This window comes from Myodes glareolus, chromosome 27 (assembly GCF_982192425.1).
Source record: "Myodes glareolus chromosome 27, mMyoGla1.1, whole genome shotgun sequence".
NCBI lineage: Eukaryota > Metazoa > Chordata > Mammalia > Rodentia > Cricetidae > Myodes > Myodes glareolus.
Window position 1 is genome coordinate 39535802 of NC_142052.1, and position 18802 is coordinate 39554603.

Below are 18802 nucleotides of genomic sequence, written 5' to 3' on the forward strand. Positions count from 1 at the left end.
ACAACATTTCCCAGGCTTTCCTCACACCGCCCAGAAGCGGTAACACTCCCCTCACCTCCTGAGGTAAAAGCCAATGTGTTTGTGCTTAGGAGACGCTCTGATTGCCTCTGACTCTGCCCTGCCATGAGGAGAGCCAAAAGGAGGGACAGATACATTGTTTACAGTATACTGGCTTGAAACTTGGTCTTTTGATTGGAAACGATACAGTGGCATTGGCTTTCCAAGTCACGTGGGGCAAAGCAGGCAGGGGTCGAGCACCACCTCCAATAAAGATGGGGAGATGGAGAAATGATTCAGAACACAAAGGCGTGGTCCTACATGGGAAAACAGCCCTCTTCTGAACTGGGAAGAAGCAGAAAACGGGCCAGGATTGGGGGCTCAGGAAGCTCGCTATCAGTGTTCATGGCGGGCTGGGGTTCAGGGTTCTAGAAGCCACGGATCTCTGAGCGGGCTGGTCTTTCCCTGTCATTCGCGGTTATCACACGATAAAGCAATGATTCCTTAGTATGGAAGGTCAAGCAAGACCGCAGTTCCTAAGCACTGAAAAGCATGACCCATTGGTGACGTCACCTGCTCTCCTGGACCGTCTACCAGACAACCTACTCCTTTGCAGAACGCACTCAGGACGTCTGCCTAGAAGACCCTCAGGCAACCATTATGCACTGGATTTAAAAGGTGTATACGGTGCTGCCTGGTCACTGAAGTTCTTGGCCAACTTAATTACAATTGTGTTCAAGGCAACAGTTGCGCCTGCTCCAAAAGACTCGCCCCCCCCCCCCGCCCCAGTCTTTTGCAGCTAAACAAAGCTGCATTGTGGCCAGTAAGATTTAAGTTGAGAGTTTACTGGGGTTGGGGGGACTTCAGATAAGATTATTCTGGTTTAAAGTGGGTGGGGATGGGTTCAGCATCTTTTTGTTCGTTTTTTTTTCCCCGCTGCAATTTTCTTTGCTGAGAGCCGCAAATTAAGGGGGCAGAGCAAGGAATATGAGAAGCAGCTGTGATAGTCTGTAGGGTTCTGAAACCATCTGTACTTAGGCTCCCGGCTACTTGGGAATAAGTGTGCTTCTGTCTGGCTAAGACACCACCGCCGTCGTATCTGTTCACTGCGCATGAACGCTATTCCTGATGGGTACGTACACCGTAAGACCCACTAGGGATTTAGGCTCATCATTACCAGCCTGCCCAGGAATCACGGGCTTGCATTAATACTGTAGGCTACAAAGGGCAGTTCCTTCGCTTACTTTTTGCACAATCAGAGCTGCCTAGATGGGGAGAGGAATTCTCAAACTTTTGCAAACAAATTCACCTCAACTCTTATTTCCTTGGAAAACATAGAGGGACAAGAAGTAGCAAGAGTCTGCTGGCTCAAAAAACTTCTTTAAAATAAGTAACTAGTAGCTGAGAGTGGAGGTGCATGCCTATAACCCCAGCACTTGGGAGGCTGAGGCAGGAGGAATATAATTAATTATCAGGCTAGCCTTGCTATAGCACAGTCCTGTCTCAGAAGAAGAGCAACAACCAAAATGACCCGAGAAGGGCAACAGCGCACATGAGTGAGTTCCTAAAAATAATTTGGCTGTTACCTTTGACCCCAGGAAGGCAGAGGGGAGGGCACACAGAGCAACAGTGTGGCTAAAACCAGAAGCAAGCAGTCGGCTCAGGATTGCTCTGACTATAACGTGCCCATGAGGAAGCTGTGTTTCTGTAAGGGCATCTGCCCTTCTGGTCCCACCGAGATCTTTCTTCGCAAGCAACCAGTTAAAGTCAACTCAGTACGGGCTGCACCACACAACATCAGCAAAGCAGACCAGACAGCACTGGAACGAGGAGAACCATTCTAAGGGCTTGGCTCTCCAGGACCAGGGGACTCTCAGAGGTGTTACATAATCCTTTATCTATTCTTAGAAGAGGCAGGGACAGAGACCCGGGGTGGGCAGCTCTTGCCCCAGTCACATGCACAGTGAGGTCAGTCTCAGGAGGAGAAAAAGAGGCACGGTAGACTACAGGCAGGTCAGGCATCCCCCAGGTCAAGCAGACTATAAGAAATCATATTATCTCTGACGTTAATGGTTCATACTCCATATAGAAAATGCCATTGGGTAGCTAATAAATACATGAAAATGCATATTGTCTTTATCACTGAAGGGAATGCAAACTAAAAGTACATGGAGATCCTGTCTCACCAGTCAGAATGACCGTCTCCAGAAAAGCAGACACTGGTGAGGACGTGGGGAGAAGGGTGTTGATGGGAATGTAAACAATCCCAAGCAGCAAAGAAATCAGAATGGAGGGTTCCTAAGAACAGAACTACCAAATGATCTAACTATACTACTTCTGAACATATATACTCACAAGAACCAGGGTTAGCGTTCACTAAATATACCCACGCGCTTGTGTCCACTGAAGCACCTTAGACAAGCCATGGCATTGGCCTCGGTGCCCATCCACAGATGGCTGAATAAAAAATGCGGTGGAGATACACAGCGGAGCTTTGTTAAGTCGCAAAGAACGAAATCACGTTGTGTGCAGGCGGTCATCCTGCCAAGCAAGTAAGGCATGGTCGCAAAGAATGGCCTCATGTGTTTTGTCGTCCATGGAATGTGGGCCGGAAGGAAACACGGAAATAAAGGGTACTGTTAGGGATGTGGAGGAAAGACGGGTCTCTTAGATGCCAGTGCTTAACACCGTACATGAGTGTTCAGGCTTAAAAGAATACAGACATCCCATGTATGATGAGATGCAGGGTAGAAAGAACACAGACATTACACATATGACGAGATGCAGGGTAAACAGGAAAGCTGTTGGTGAGGAGCTCAGTGCATGTGAGTTTTACACCCAGGGTCTCATGAACACCACGCAAGCGCTTACTCATTGAAATACACACCCAGGCCAAGTCACTATTCCCGACCACATGGAAATCCTCTGTCATGGAAAGATGTCCCCACCCCAAGAGAATAGCAATCAAGAATGGAAAAAATTCTAAATTCTCTACAAGTGCAATATAGAGGAATTAAAAACCCAGGTTTTTCCCATGATCAAGCGAAAATGCCTCGTCTTTAAAATCCATTACAAATGTTTTGTTTACAGCTGGCTACTTTCCTTCCCCTATCTCTTAAAGCTAATTCCAAGTCTACCCCACTGACCCCGTGTTCTCTGTCTAGTTACCCTCAAACTTACAGACCAGAGACACGGCTGTCATAGCACCCAAATGATGGAAGCCATTAGGCCTGATCACCCTTGCCTTTCCTAGATCCTCTCTCTCTCATCCTTCTTGTTCAAGATTCCACTCCCCTCGACAACAGTGTTGTCATCTAATTCCCCCCAAATTCACTACCTTCTCTCACCTGAACCTTTAACCTCTCCCCATAGAGGGTTCTTCCTTCTACTCAACCTAGGAATGCATCAGCTTCTGTGATTTCACCTTACTCTTTGTCCACTGCCTTCCCTGTTCCCTTCTCATCTCGTTCTGATTTGACTTGCTACCATGAATGAAATTTCTGCTTTAGTCCAGGAACATGTACTTCTTCTCTAGGGAAGAAACTACGGCACAAACCAAAAGGACAAAGGAGTAGAGACTTAATGAATTAAGCTAGTATGTAATCGTAAAGACTATCTTTAAACTCGATTCTCCAAATACTATGAAAACCCCAAAACAGTGACAGAGATGGGCATGAAAGTGATTTATAAAAGATTCATTTTTACTATATATAAGCTTTGGATTTACAGAAAACCTACAATAAATTATCTTTTACTATAATGATATGTAGGAAATATGATAAGTTATATCAAACATTTCCAAAGATATTTTGGAGTTTGAAATGTTTCTATATCTACATGAATATCTATAAGATCCTCCTACCACCAGATGCTAGAGATAAAGCAAAAACAAACAGGAAGAACCTCCTCAAAGACCACACCATAGTGCTAACCAACTCAGGGAAGCTAAACATAGACATGAAATTTACGGAGAAAGATTCCCATGATAGTCTGTGTCAGAAAAATGAAAAGTCATGCTTGCAAATATTCTTTCATTTCAAAGTAATTCTGTCTCCTCTCTGTATTTGGCGGGGGGGGGGTAGGAAAACATAAGATAATTTTCAATTTACCCCTTCCACATAAATTGAGAACAACTCTGACTCCATAGTGGCTCACAGAGAAGCAGGTTCAGGTGGCTGCATTCAGGAACTGGACATTCAGCCTTGTTAGGATTTGAACGAAAGCCGCTACTCCGTGTCTGGGCAAGGCTCACACCTTCAGCAGAGACTGCACGGCCCTGCTGAACAGTTGTGATGGAGGACACGCAGCACAGGGTTGCTGGACTCTCACCCCGACATGGAACACGCAACGATGACGGAGATCTGAAGTCCACAGCAGAGGGGAGGGGGTCTTCCCCTTTGAATCTACCAAATGGATCACCAGTTTTATCGCATCATCTGAGAAACCACCAACAAACTTTCTCATGGATTGGAAAACCTAGCATTTTCTTTTAAACCCAGCCTCCCTAGATGCCAACAAAATCCTCTTTGTATGGAAAAAAAAATAAGAACATGTCAGGCATGATCCGAGATCACGGAGGGCTCAGGCCACCCACTGAAAACTCACCCCCTAGGTCAGGGTGGCCTTAGAGCTACTTGTCTGGACACTTTAGATGACAGAACAATATTCTGAGAAACACACTAGAGATGGTAAGAAAGGACAATGGTGTATCATTAAAAAAAAAACCCAGCAACAAGGAGGGAGGGAGGGAGGGAGGGAGGGAGGGAAGAAGGAACAGGCTAATTAAGAGTTCAAGATAGGACTTTAAGCTCTGGGTTTGGATACCCTTGGAATAAACGGGACTATGGAGGGGCTGGGGAGTCAGTTCAATGCTAAGAGCACTTCTAGAGAGCCTGGTTTTGATTCCCAGCGCCCACAGAACATCTCATAACCATGTCCTAGGAGATCTAACACCCTCTTATGGGTTTTGCAGGAAGCAGGTATGTACATGTCGCATATACATACATGTAGGCAAACATCCTTCCTACCTACCTATCTATCTATCTATCTATCTATCTATCTATCTATCTATCTATCTATCTATCTATCTATCCATCCATCCACTTATCTATCTAATCTATCCATCTATCCATCTATCCATCCATCCATCCATCCATCCATCCATCCATCCATCTATCTATCTATCCACATTAAAATAATTCGTTTGTAACAACAACAAAAACAACACAGCTATGGAAGGATATCTGGTGGACAGTCTATTTACTGCTCAGGATGGCCGTGCTGGCAGGGTGGAACACAGTGGGATGCCCCTGCTGATTCCCAATGCCACCTGTCGGAGGAGGTACTTTATTGCTCTCTCTTATACAGGACATCATCCATAAGGGAGGGAGCAAACAAAATAAATGACATGATTCACTAGATCCATGCTAGGGAACGGAGCCAAGTCCTAACCACAGGCAGCCAGAACAAGCACAACGGTAGCCACTCCAGGCAGAGGTGAGCATCCTGCCATCTCTTTCCTAGCAAAGCGTGTGTCTCAAGCTAGCCCATGAAAGGATGACGGACAGTGGGGGATGTCACTGATGGATCAGTGAGGAGGTACATCTGGACTCAGCAAGCGCGTCCCAGGAATTTCAGTGGTGGCCGAAAGTATGAGAGAATGAAACACGGTTGAGCGCTGGCTTACGGAAGAATCGGTTTTGAGCACAGATGTCACGTGGACATGTTGAAGCTCTGTCTGCTCTGTTCAGCGCAATCTCTCCAGATACCAAGTCTCCAATGAAGGCTTGAAATGCCCTGCAAGCCGTGGCCACCCACTGCTCTCCAGTTACGGCTCTGGCTTCATTTTTTCCCTACCGCCGTGCTCTTTCCCAAGCTCCTAGATAAATTGGCTTCATGATGTCGTCTAAGGACTGGTCGGGACACACTGGGACACAAGCAGATCACGAGACACGCTTCAAGCAAAGGCCGTTGAAACATTGTAAACACGTTTTGTTGTGGTTGTTATTCTTATTACTACTACTAACATCACCATTATTTTGCAGTGCTGGGGATCTAGCCAGAACTTTGACCAATAAGTTCATTCTTAGCAGAGACTTTTAGAATAGTTCTAGCAGAAGATTGACAAGTTTTTTTTCCCAATTGAATTCTTTGTTATGAAGGATTTTTTATAAGAATTGAATATTTACCAGCATTTTCAGTGGTAGGATTGAACCCACAACCTTGCGTTTGCTACCCCTGAGCTACAGCTATCTTTACTTCTCTTTTTGCTTTTTATATTTGGCGAAAACAGGGTCTTACTGAGCTGCCTAGGCTGAGCCTAAATTTACTAAGCAGCCTTGAACTTGTAATCTCTCCTTCAGGCGCCCCCTCTAAGGCTGAGATTATAGGTCTGCGACAGGCCTGGCAAAACTCAAATTCTTTGGTAATTTCTCAAGTGAAAGGAGAGCAAAGGTTTATGTGTGTCAGCCAGGAAAGTTGCATTTTGTTTGGTTATTGTAAAAACTTTTAACAGATAACACTGTGAAAGTAGAATGCGTCACTTCCAATAGGTCGTGTGCAATTTCATGTAAAATAAAAAAGAACCAGATGTTCTTGGCAAAATTTGAAGATTAAAATTTCTTACCACCCTCAAGAGCAGACTGTTGGCAGGACACTGTGTCCTCTATCATACCATGTGCGACTATCTCCAGATATCACCTTTGTTCTTTGTGAAACAAACGTGAATTCATGCTCTTCTGAAAAATCAAGTGTGGCTGGCAGTTAGTGACTTGGTAGACGCTATGTCACAAGAGCTAACGTTAGGTCCTTCCTTCCAGAGGATTCTTTGATCATGATAATGAAATACCTCAATCCTAATCTGTGTGCTGAGGTCGACAGGGAAGAACGAGAGTTTCTGCTTCTAAAGAACATCCACCATAGATAGTGGGGTAAATAATCTTTTCCTAGCAATCCTTTCAGACTCAGCGAACTCCCCATAAAATTCCAAGCGGAGAGAGCAAACACTGGAGGAGTTTCATCAGGTCCCTCCCTCTTCGAGATGGGGTGGAAGAATTGTAGGAGGCAGAGCAGTTGAAGACACCGGGCGAACACAGCCCACGGAATCAACTATGCAGGGCTCATGGGGGCTCACAGAGACTGAAGGACAACCATGGAATCTGCATGGGTCTGAGCTAGGTCCTCTGAGCATATGTTAAGATTGTTAGCGTGGTGTTTTTTGGGGGGACCCCTAACAGTGTAAGTGGGGCTGTCCCTGACTCTTTTTCCTGCTCTTGGGACCCTTTTCCTCCGACTGGGTTGCCTCGCCCAACTCTGATACCAGGGTTTATGCCTAGTGGTCCTGTATCTTGTTACACTGTGTTTGGTTGATGTTCCTGGAAGGCCTGTTCTTTTCTGAAGGGAAATGGAAGAGGAGCGGATCTGGGGGAGAAGGAAGGAGAGGAAAAACTGGGAGGAGAGGAGTAGAGGAAACTGTGATTGTGATATAATGCATCAGAGGGAAAAAAATCTTTCAATATTTTTTATGGTTTATTTAAATTTATTTTATGTGCATTGGTGTGAAGGTATCAGATCCCCTGCAACTGGATCTTCAGACAGTCATGAGCTGCCATGTGGATGCTGGGGAACTGAACCCGGGTCCTCTGGAAGAGCAGTCAGTGCTCTTAACCACTGAGCCATCTCTCCAGCCCAAGGATAAAAATAAAAGCCAACAGCACCATTTCCCAGAACTAGAAAAACCAATGCTAACATTCATTGTGTGGCACAGAAGACCACAAACAGGGAAAGCAATCCTAAGAAGAAATGGCAGCACCGGAGGTATCGCAATACTTCATTTTAAATGGAATGACAGAAATATAGGAAGACAAATAGCATGTTACTGGTACAAAATCAGACAAGGCAGACGGATGGGGGTAATGACCTAGAAATGAACAGCTTACATTGACAGCCACTTGGTTCCTGAGAAAAGTGTAAGAAACACATATGGAAAAAAAAAAGAGTCCCCTCAGCAAACGGTGCTGCAAGAACTGAATGTCTGCCTCTAAAACACTGAAATCAGAGTCATCTCTCTCACTCTCTAAAAAATAGTTAATTCAAAATGCATCAAAATCCTTAACCTAAGACCATGACCTCTGGAACTCCTAGAGAAAAACAGGGAATATTCCAAGACGTAAGCCTGGGCCAAGACTTACCACAAAAGACTCCAATAGGTCAGGGAATAATAGTAAGAATCCATAAATGGGATTTCATTCAGTTAAAAAGCTTCTGCACAGCCAAGGGTACAGTCAGTAGGGTGATAAGAGAGACTACAAAATGGGGGGGGGGGTTCTTGATAGAATTATTATCTGGAATATATGAAGAACTCTAAAAAAAATATCAACAAAGATCATCCAACTAAAAAGTAACAAAACAATTACAAGTAGCCCATAAATTGGGGGGAGAATGATAACATCTTTAGTATCAGGAAAATGCAAATCCAAGCCACCCTGAATTCCACTGCACCCCAAGTAGAACGACTGTCGCCATGAAAACCCAATGCAACCAAATGCTTAGGAAGACGTGAAGGGGAGGGAGAACACATCCTCACCCATCATAGGTAGTAAGGCAAATCTGTCCAGTCACTATGACCAGGATGAAAGTTCCTCAAAACGTAAAGACAGCATGTCCACGTGGCTCACGATGCCACTTCTGAGGATGCTCTTGGAGGAGTTGAAGATGCTACGGGATGGCTGCGCTTTCACACTTACCCCTGCACACAGTACACAGAACCAGCTGAGCTGACATCTCTGGATGGATGGATTAAAATATAGCACGTACATCATGAAGTTTTATGCAGTTATGAGGGAAAACAGAGTTATACAACTTTCAGGTTAATGGAACTAGAGTTTGCAAAATCAGGCCCAAAGGGAAGGAGAGCGTATAAAGGAAGAGGGAGGGAGGGAGGCACATAGAGGGTACTATGGGTGAGAAATGAAGGGAAATGTACATAATAGTCTCTTCTCCACAGAATCTATGTTTGGGCATTGATGTGAAATGCCCTCTGAGGACGCACACATAGGAAGAGCGGGCCCCAGGAGGTGGTGCTGATTAAGGAGGTTGTGGACCCTCAGGAAGCAGAGCTGGGAAGAAGCTGGTTGTGGGGTGAGGGGCAAGGCCTGGGAATTATAGCACAGCCGTTTCCAGCCAGTCTCTCCTCGCTTCCTTGTCCGTATGGCGTTAACAAGCCGCTGCCACACACTCGTGCTGCTGCAGACACGAGACTCATTCCTGTCCTGCCGTGGTGGACTGCATAGCCTGGACCCCCACATTGATGAACAAAGTACTCACACATTAGACTTAATCAGCATATGGAACAAATAAAGCATTATATATCAATTAAATATATACCTATCTGACACTGTGCAGTGCATCTGCACACATATACCTGACACTGTTTAATACATTTATACACACATATCTGACACTGTGTAATACATTCATACACATACACCTGACACAGTTTAGTACATTCACACACACATATCTGAAACCATTTAATACATTTGCACACACATATCTGACCCTGTTTAGTACATTTACATACACACATACAGGAAACACAGAAGCATAAGGGGGATGAAGATCATTTAAAGGAAGGAAGCAGAGCAGCAGGAGTTTGAAAGAGCAAAGAAGAATTCAGAGAGAGTGTGGGTAAAGTATAACGACATATGAGAATATCCACCTCATAATCCATCATTTTGTATATTAACGAAAACAATAATTAAAAAATACAGGAAAATTTTTTTTTCTACAGGCTTGAATTTGTGGCCACACAGTCACAGGTCAGAGATAGTTAAGCAATTTAACACTCCAAAAAACCAAAAGGAAATGACGATTCTCGAGAAGATAAAGAAAACGACATGTGTTAAAGCCTAATTCAACAAATACTTATTGGGGATCCACTATCTGCCGGGCCGTGTTCCATGTGGTAAGGATTCAGACGGGATACAAAGAAGGAAAAGGCTCTGCTCTTGTGGAGATTTTGTTCTGGTGGGACAAGTGGCCGTAATTAGATACACAAAAACAGAATGGCAGGAGCCAGGCACTGTCCCAGCGGTTTAATTCTGTCAGCTCATTGAACCACCACCAGCTCTCCGAGGTAATGCCAGGGAGGCTAAGAAACAGGTCTAAGGGGGGCTGGAGAGATGGCTCAGTGGTTAAGAGCACTGCCTGCTCTTCCAAAGGTCCTGAGTTCAATTCCCAGCAACCACATGGTGGCTCACAACCATCTGTAGTAAGGTCTAGTGACCTCTTCTGGCCTTCAGGCATACATGCAGAAAGGATATTGTATACATAATAAGTAAATAAATATTAAAAAAAAATAAAACAAGAAAAAAAAAAAGAAACAGGTCTAAGATAAGGACTATAGTACCCACATAGGGACCTTGCTCCAAAGATTATGTTCGTATATGTTGTGTGATGTTTCGATCTCATTCTGAAACTCCCGAGACTGCCAATAAAGTTTACTTTGAATAATCGGCAGAGCTACCAAAATTAGCCATAAGGTTCTGGAGGCCTGAGGACAGAGAGAGAGAGAGAGAGAGAGAGAGAGAGAGAGAGAGAGAGAGAGAGAGAGAGAGAGAAAGAAGAGAAGAGACAGGAAGTAGTAGGGTGGGGCTTAGAGAGGGTCTTGGCTTCTTCTGGATCAAGGAACAACTGTGACAGAGAGGGGGGGAGGGAGGGAGGGAGAGAGGGGAGAAGAGAGAGGGAGAGAGGGAAGGGGGAAGGGAGGGAGGAGGGGAAAAAAGGAGATAGTCCACTGGTCACTTCACCACCTCTTCTCCGATCATTCAGATTCTTACCCTGATATCTGACTCCTGATTTTTTTTTATTGATAAGATTAATTAGATAAATGCTTCATTATATGCTCCACATCACTGTCTGTCCGCACCACAGCCAGCATCCATGCTGAGGATGCCGGAGCGTCACTTACTGGAAACTTAAGCAGGGAACGGAAGCGACCTGCAATAAAAAGCAACAACCCTGCCTGTTGTACGCAGAGCAACCTGTAGAGGGAGGAGGACAGTCCCTGATTCTAGGAACAGGCAGACACTGGTCCTCCAGCCTGAACCTGAACACACAGCGCTTCCTGTCGTCTGCCCCGTGCAGAGAGCTGCGGGACGCGTAAACACCCACCCTTAAGGCAAACAACCACGAACGAGGCTCTGCCTCTTGAGTTCTGCAGCGCACGGTGCCTCTCCACATCAGTCCACCGTCCTGTAGGTCCATACTCTATGTCGACCACATGCCCCCTCTTTACCCAAACAAGTTCACCAAGGCCAGCATTCCCCATGCTCAACCTTAGTCCAAACAGAAAGCTCCATCATTTAGCAGAACCCTCAGTGTAAGACATCACCGGTACCGAGTCCAAACGGACCCTCGATGTGCCCAGAGATGTGCGCATTCTTTTAGGTACAGCGCCCACCCTGCAGACACAATGGGTACCATACTCTGACTGCAGCAATATGACTACAGTTCCTGGAATTACCGTAGTAGCTCAGCCGCATCCCTCCTTTCTAGGACACGAGCTCTGTGTCTTTAGTCTATAAAGTGCTCACAGTATCTGGCTTAGAAGGGCTGCGAGGAGGATTCGAACAAACCGTGCAAGCCAGGCACATCGTAAGAGTAAGGAGCGTCTGTCCAGTTTTTCATCTCCTTCAGTCTTCTTTCAAAGGGGGCTGACTGTCATCGGCCAGTGCCCATTTCTTCACCCTCACTTCCCGTGTTTTCATATTTTAGTTTTTAATTTTGCTTTGTGGTGTGTGTTTGCATGGATGTTTGGATGCATGTATCTGGAAGCCAGAGGACAAAATCAGGTGTCACCCTCGGGAACAGAGACAAGGCCTCCCATTGGCCTACAGCTCACCCTTTGGCTGGCTAGTGAGCCCCAGGGGTGGTCCTATCTCCATGCTGACTCGGCAATAGAAAGCACAAACCGCCACTACACCCAGGCCTTTTTTTAAAAAAACAAAAAACAAAAAACAAAAAACAAGGGTTCTGGTGGTCAAACTCAGATCTACATGCTTGGGGAGACAAGTACTTTACCAACCCAGCTCTCTCTTTCTCTCTCTCTCTCTCTCTCTTTCTCTCCAGCTTCCCAGCTTTTGCTTTTAATTTTGTCTAATTTCTCATTAAATATAAATAAATAAAAATAAAAGCGTGGTTATTTTTGCTTCTGAAACTTCCTCTTTCTTCGTATGTGTATGTTGAGTGCAGGAATATACAAAAAATGCAGCACACATAGGGAAGCATTATCTAATTAATCTTATCAATAAAAAATCAATAAAAAGTCAGATATCAGGGTAAGCATCTGAATAATTAGGAAGGGGTGGTGAAGATCAGAGACCAGCACGGACTATGTTAATCACTCTGTACCTTATCTTTTGCGCTTCAGGTTCTACCATTGAAACTGGAGCTCACCAGTTGGCTAGAATGGCTGAGCCATGAGCTTCAGAATTGTCTTCCCCACCACCCCCGCATTGGAGTTACAGGCATGTGCTGTGGCACCCAACATTCTACACAGGTTCTGGGGATCTGAACTCAGGTACTCAGACATGTTGGGCCACCTCCCCAGCCAAAGCCTCTGCTTTTTTGACCAACACTTGCCACAAGGCTGTGCATCCAAGACATGCCCTTGGGTGTCAGTACGCTGTACAGTAATTGGAAACTGCCCCGAAATATACAACTTGGCAGACCTGACTGGTTCTGCAATGGACGCCACTCGGTGCCTAATGAGTCTTAAATCAAGTCTCCTAAGAACACCTGGGGGCGCTCTCCTCTTCCCCACACAAGGAAACAGATTGATTTTTCAGCAGCGTGTGTATAGAAAGTCACCAGCAATGATCGTGGGTTTTGATTACACATCCTCCTTTCTTTATTCTAATTATTACAAAAGATAATTTCCAGAGACAGGAGCAAAAGTCAACGGAAAAGAGTCCTTGCCTCGCACATAAAGCCCTAGGTTTGGTCCCTGGAATCACATAAATTAGGCAGTGTCAACATCAGTTAAGCCCAGGACTGAGGAAATAGAGGCAGAGCATCGTAAGTTCAAACTCATCCTTGGCTATCTAGCAACATCATGGCCAGCCTGGAATACGTAAAATCCTGTTTCTCTCTGTGTGTCTCTGTCTGTCTACCTCCTTGTGTCACTCAAAGATAATCCTCTTTATTTTTAATTTTAAGATTATCATTAAATCCATGGTCCCCACATACTTGCCCACAGACCGTTTACTTTGAGAAGAAATGGACGCTAACACCTCGTTCCCTGAAAGATGAGAGCTTTAAATTTCATTTTTTAAAAAAACAATCTTCTCCAGGGACAGATAATCCATTTTGATATTATTTTTTAGACTCAATCTCGGCCACTTTCCAAAGCACTCTTGGAGGGAGCAGTACTTACCTCTCAAGTAAAGCACTCCCCTCGAACTGGGGGGCTCCAGAATTCAATGATGGGACTTCCTGTTTACTACAGAGGTTTCCTGTCTTAACCCCAGGCCTGCTCTCCCCAGACCTGCTCTCCCCGGCATTGAGTTGTCAATTAACTAAATGCGACAAACACACCGCCCAGTTCGCTAATAACCACCCATTACCCATGGAGAGGACTCCGTTAAAGAACTTCTCGGAGTGAAAGGCAGAGAGAACAGAAACCCAAACAGAGCAGATATCAGGTAGGAATGAAATTCATCCCACAGAATTTTCCTACAGCTTACCTTCAACAGTCACAGAGAGTTCCTCTCTGCCTTTGCGCGGCAGGATCCGTCAGCTCGAAGCAGGCATAAGCAGCAGCAAGAGGGAAAAGGCACATTCTACCTAACACTGTGCACCTGGTCTAGCCACTTGACAGCTCCATCACACAGCAGCCAGAACCAAAGCCACGGCCGATCTGGAGTCCTTGGGTGGCTCTCGGAGTGTGCCAGGTCCACTTCGCTGATGCCCCTGCCTCTCCCCGTGTCCTCTGATGCTCTACAAATGGAATTCTAGGTAGGGACTAGCAGTGACCTCGACAGAATAGTCCTGTCCCGCGAAGAAAAACACTGAGCCACCCTGGCCACACACCAAGTCTTGTTACTGCTCGGGCATCCTAAGTGACAAAGCCTGTCACGTTAGGTCCCTTCTGCGGAGGCAGTTGTGGCCACTCCCTGGGAAAGGGACAGGATGCAATCGCCCCATCCTCCCCTCAGCTTCCTTCCTTTGCTTTTCCATGGGAGAATTCCAGGGAACGAGCTAGGCGCACACTCACACACACAGTAGGCTGCGGTCAAAGGGACCGCCTGCTATCACACAGGGGAGCCTGCAGTCGGAGAGACTCAGGAGAGAGAAGCTTCTGGTCTGGGATCCCCAGTCCACCGCTCCCTTTCATCAGCTTATCGCCCTCCCTGAGGCTAGGGAATGGGCTCCGAGTGAGTAGCCAAACCAATCAATCCAGCGTGGAATCTGTAGACTTATCATCTCAAATTATTAAAAAGTTTGCCTTTGCAAACACCATATGGCTTTAATGAAATCTCCACACAGACATCAATTCGGAAGTTATTTCCTGACCTTCCTTTTAATGGATACATGACCACAATAATCAATATAACGGGTGCCAAGACTTACATGCGTTACATATAGTTTTAGGTAGATAGAGAATGGAGTGTTTCAGACATTCTTACTGTTGCTCTATGCTCCTCACTTCCTCTGTGTTAACCTCCTTCTCCCCTCCCTAATTAAAGACCCCCGTATCCCCATTCAAATCAATTGTACCCTGCTCTTCTCTTATTTCTCCCCTACCCATGGTCCCTTTCTGCTTCTCTGGTTCCTGCAGTTACTCCAGCTTCTGTGAAATCTTCACCTCTGAAGATTCGGAGCTAGGAGCCTCCGATGAAGGAGAGAGTGTGATGTTTGTCCTTCTGGGCCTGGGTTACCTCACTCAGTGTGGTCTTTTTATAGTTCATCCATTTACCTGAAAATTTCATAATTTCATTCTTTCTTTACAGCTGAATGATCGTCCCATAGTGTGTAGGATTCCTGTTCTCATGATCTGTTCATCGATTGAGGGCCACTTAGTTTGCTTCCATTTCCCAGCCATTGGGAGCACAGCAGCATTGAGCAAGCCTGAGCAGGGTGATGAGACCTTCATATGCTGAGGAGCGGTGTAGATTGGTCAAGTCAGCCTCTCTCTCTCTCTCTCTCTGTGTGTGTGTGTGTGTGTGTGTGTGTGTGTGTGCGCGCACGTATGTGTCTGTATATGTCTGTGTCTGTATATTCCCACCTGGGTTGACAACGCTCCCCCTCAAGAGCCATGATGAGCCCCCCTTTGAGTCGTTAGTCAAGATGGTCTAAGGGACTGCCAAAACAGTACAGGCTATCGCTGTTACCCTCGTTTGCCCCCCAGACGCTGAAGGTTTGTCCTGATTGCTGAAAATACCATGAAGTTCAGACACAAGACCTGAGACACAAGATCTGAGGTGGTTCTGACCTGAAAGTCCTCCCTGGGGACTGGTTTTTATGACGCCAGAAGGCACCATGTAAGTAAGCACCCAAGGGCGGGAAGCAACTGACGGTCTTACTCAGCTACGGTGCCCATGAACCGAAGCAGTGATTAGCATGGCGCAACAGTCCAAAGGAGCCGTAATAGATCGCACATCTTGGCAATAATCAGCGGCTCTCTAATTGGACACGAGGATCATTCGCCAAGAAGGCATCATGCTTGGCACTGGAAACCTAGCCAACCATCCAACGCTACTCATAGCTAAAGGAGGAGGATCAGCAACTGCCACTTTATTGAATCAGGATAATTCATAAATACACTCTAAATATGCATCCCTTTCCCACAGATAGATAGATACACACACACACACACACACACACACACACACACACACACACACACATATATATATATATATATATATATATATATATATATATATATATATATATACCATCCTTCCTCAAAGAAACAACAGACAGAGACCATCACAGCAGTCACAACCAATCAACATGCCGAGAATAAGTGACCGGGTGTTGCCAAACCCAACTGGTCCGTCTATAATAAAACTCCTGCACCTAAGCCTCAGGAATCATTGCGGGAGATGATGGGGAAGGAAGAGAGATACTACAAGAGCCAGGAGAACGGGAAGTGTGCGGTGAGATTTCATCTCCTAGACATGTCAGAAGCCACACACACGAGGTCTCACCAGCGTGGCTGCCTAAGCAATACCTGGAGGAAGATGGCGCCAGTAGACAAGTTAGGGGGGTTGGGGGTAAAGCTCACGGGGGCCTCAACTTTCGGCGTAGAAGAACTACAAGCCACTAAGGATTGCTGAGGGCAGGGGGAAGGGTCATCCGCAGAGCACATGAATTGATTATCCAGCACCAAATGATCAGCCCTGAAACACCCATACATGTAAATATACAGACTAAGCAGATCATATGGATAAATTTAGGAATACATATACATATGTGTGACAATAATTAAAGAAGTGGAGACCATAGTTTGAGAGAGAACGGGGGAGTGCATGGGAAAGGTTAGAAGGAGGGAAAGAGGAAATGTTCCCAAAGCAAAAACATACAGCAACTACCCTTGTCTTATTCCCAAAAGAGTCTGGGTTTTTGGAAGACCCAATTCAGACCCATTAGAATTTCAAGAACGGAGCTCAGTGAAGGTATCAGGCTCTGCAATTATTAACTGCTTGCTGAATGCAATTTAGGACTGCAAAACCATCCCCGACACAAGCCAGAAAATGAGGTGAAATGCCCTTGCGTTCCTGGTGAGTGCCCTGTGGGATGAGGTCATAAGCTCCACCTTAGAGCTGGCAGCTCCTTCTTCCTCTGCGCTGGTCCCCTGCTCCCAGCACCCTCCACCCGGAAGCTCTGAGGGACAAAGAGCTCTGCGCTGGTTCTGATACTGGATACATCGGCAGTCGCGGTTGACAAACCCAGCCCAGTCTTGGGACAAGCCACTGTGATTCTCCAGAGTGTCTGGGGAAACAATAGCAAGTGCAGACAGAGTGCTTACTATGTGCCGGGAACATAGAGACTCTGCTTTTGAAATGGTCTCCGGACACACCTGCAATCCCAGCACCCAGGAGGCTGCCACACGGGGAGCTCAAGTTTGAGGTCAGACTGAGAAAGGACGAAACAAATCACAGTGGTAAAGCAACTTTCTGAAGTGTGACCATCCCGCTCGAAGGATGAAGCCGACAGGAGGGTGAGATCCACGTTACGGCAGCCCAACTCTGGAACGGCTTGAAATCAGATCTAAATAGTCCCCAAAGCCAAGGCTGTTGCGGCACTGTGCCTCGCCAAGCGGTGTTCCCCAAAGTTTCAGCAACCTAAGTTGCCAACGGGTTCACAATGGTCTTAGTCACCCACAGACCAGTGAAACAGACTAACAGGAAATACTAATTCATTCCCTTTATTGTCATCAAAGGTTGCTGCAGCCAGTTGACAACAGACTTAATAATGGAGCCTCTCTGAATTTATTCCTGCCGAAAAACAGCTCAAAGCCTTGAGCCCTTGGCTATTTTGTGGTGATGGACCAGCAGATTCTCCTTGGGTTCCTGGGAGGTTCACAGAGCTGGGTAAGGTCTCCCAAGTCATGACCCATGGCCTTCCAAATACACAGAATACTTACTTCACCTGATGCATAGGTTCTGCTCCATCCGTGAGTTACCAGCATCTAACAGGCTTGCCCATATACAGGACCCTATTTGCACCTAGCATAAGCTACTATTATAATGACTGAAAATTTACTACAGGCTGAAAAAGTGGCCCAGGAGTTAAGAGTGTTGGTGGCTCTTGCAAAAGATCCACATTAAGTCCGCAGTACCCACGTCAAGTGTCTCACAACCGTTTGTAGCTCCAGCCCCGGAGGATCTAGTGCCTTTGGCTTCTGAGGGCACTTGCACTCAGAGACAACACACACATGCATACACGTACTAAAAAAAATAACATTAAAAAACTTACTGTATACCTAACACTGCAAATAGAACAGAAACTAAACTCCCAATGGACAAGAGAGAACTTGAACGTGCAGGGCGTAGGAAGATAGCAGTGTTGGAACTCAGGTCACGCCATGGCATGCAGATAAGCTATCCCTAAGAGGGAACAGAGAAAACAGGCAACTCGGACGTGGCAACTGGTCAACCATAGTGAACAACTCCACTGAGAAGGTCTGTCAGTAGCAGGGCCCAGAATCTTTCTATGCTGTTTCCTTCTCCAACCTACCATTGCTTATGAAGAAAGCCAACAAGATCAATAACAGCATCAAAACGGGGGGGGGGACTCATTTATGGGTCCCCACTGCGTTTCCATTGGCTGTGAGAGAGTGACTTCCTGGGGTGCTAGGCGTGGAGAGATGGTGTGTTCCTCCCCTTGGAAAGAAGAAAGGTTAAATAAACAACGATATATTATAACGAGAGTACATTGTATGCAGAAGAAAGAGACAACCCAAAGAGCAAGCTGCACACACGACCTGATCCACAGACTAAAAGGAAGGTCACTCCTAGAAGCAGGGAGACCTGAGCCCTGAAGGGTGCAGACAGGCTTTGGAGGGGAGGGAGGTGACTTCCAGAAGGGCCAAGCAGAGGCCCAACAGTGAGCAGCAGTGTAGCACTTCCCAGGAATGCAGAGGGTCAGGGCGAGCAGGGCACGGGAGGGGAGGGAGGGCAAGCTCTAGGAATTTGAAGTATCAGCGCACAGGGAGAGACAGAGAAGGCTAATGCCCAAAGAATGAAAACCAGTCCTTTCCCCCACAGCACCCGATCCCTTTTTGACACCTCAATTG

At 46.1% G+C, this 18802-nt stretch overlaps 1 protein-coding gene across 3 annotated transcripts in view; it reads right to left on the reverse strand.

Annotated features, from left to right (window-relative positions):
• Positions 1–18802, reverse strand: part of Hecw2 (HECT, C2 and WW domain containing E3 ubiquitin protein ligase 2) — a 337940-nt gene that overhangs the window by 126648 nt on the left and 192490 nt on the right. Inside the window, exon 1 of one of the 3 annotated variants that reach the window (XM_087902403.1) lies at positions 13743–14157. The exons of the other annotated variants lie outside the window; for them this stretch is intronic. The gene's annotated coding sequence lies outside the window, so the exon portion shown is untranslated. Of the gene's footprint in view, positions 1–13742; positions 14158–18802 lie in introns of those variants that run through there. 3 annotated transcript variants of the gene reach the window in all.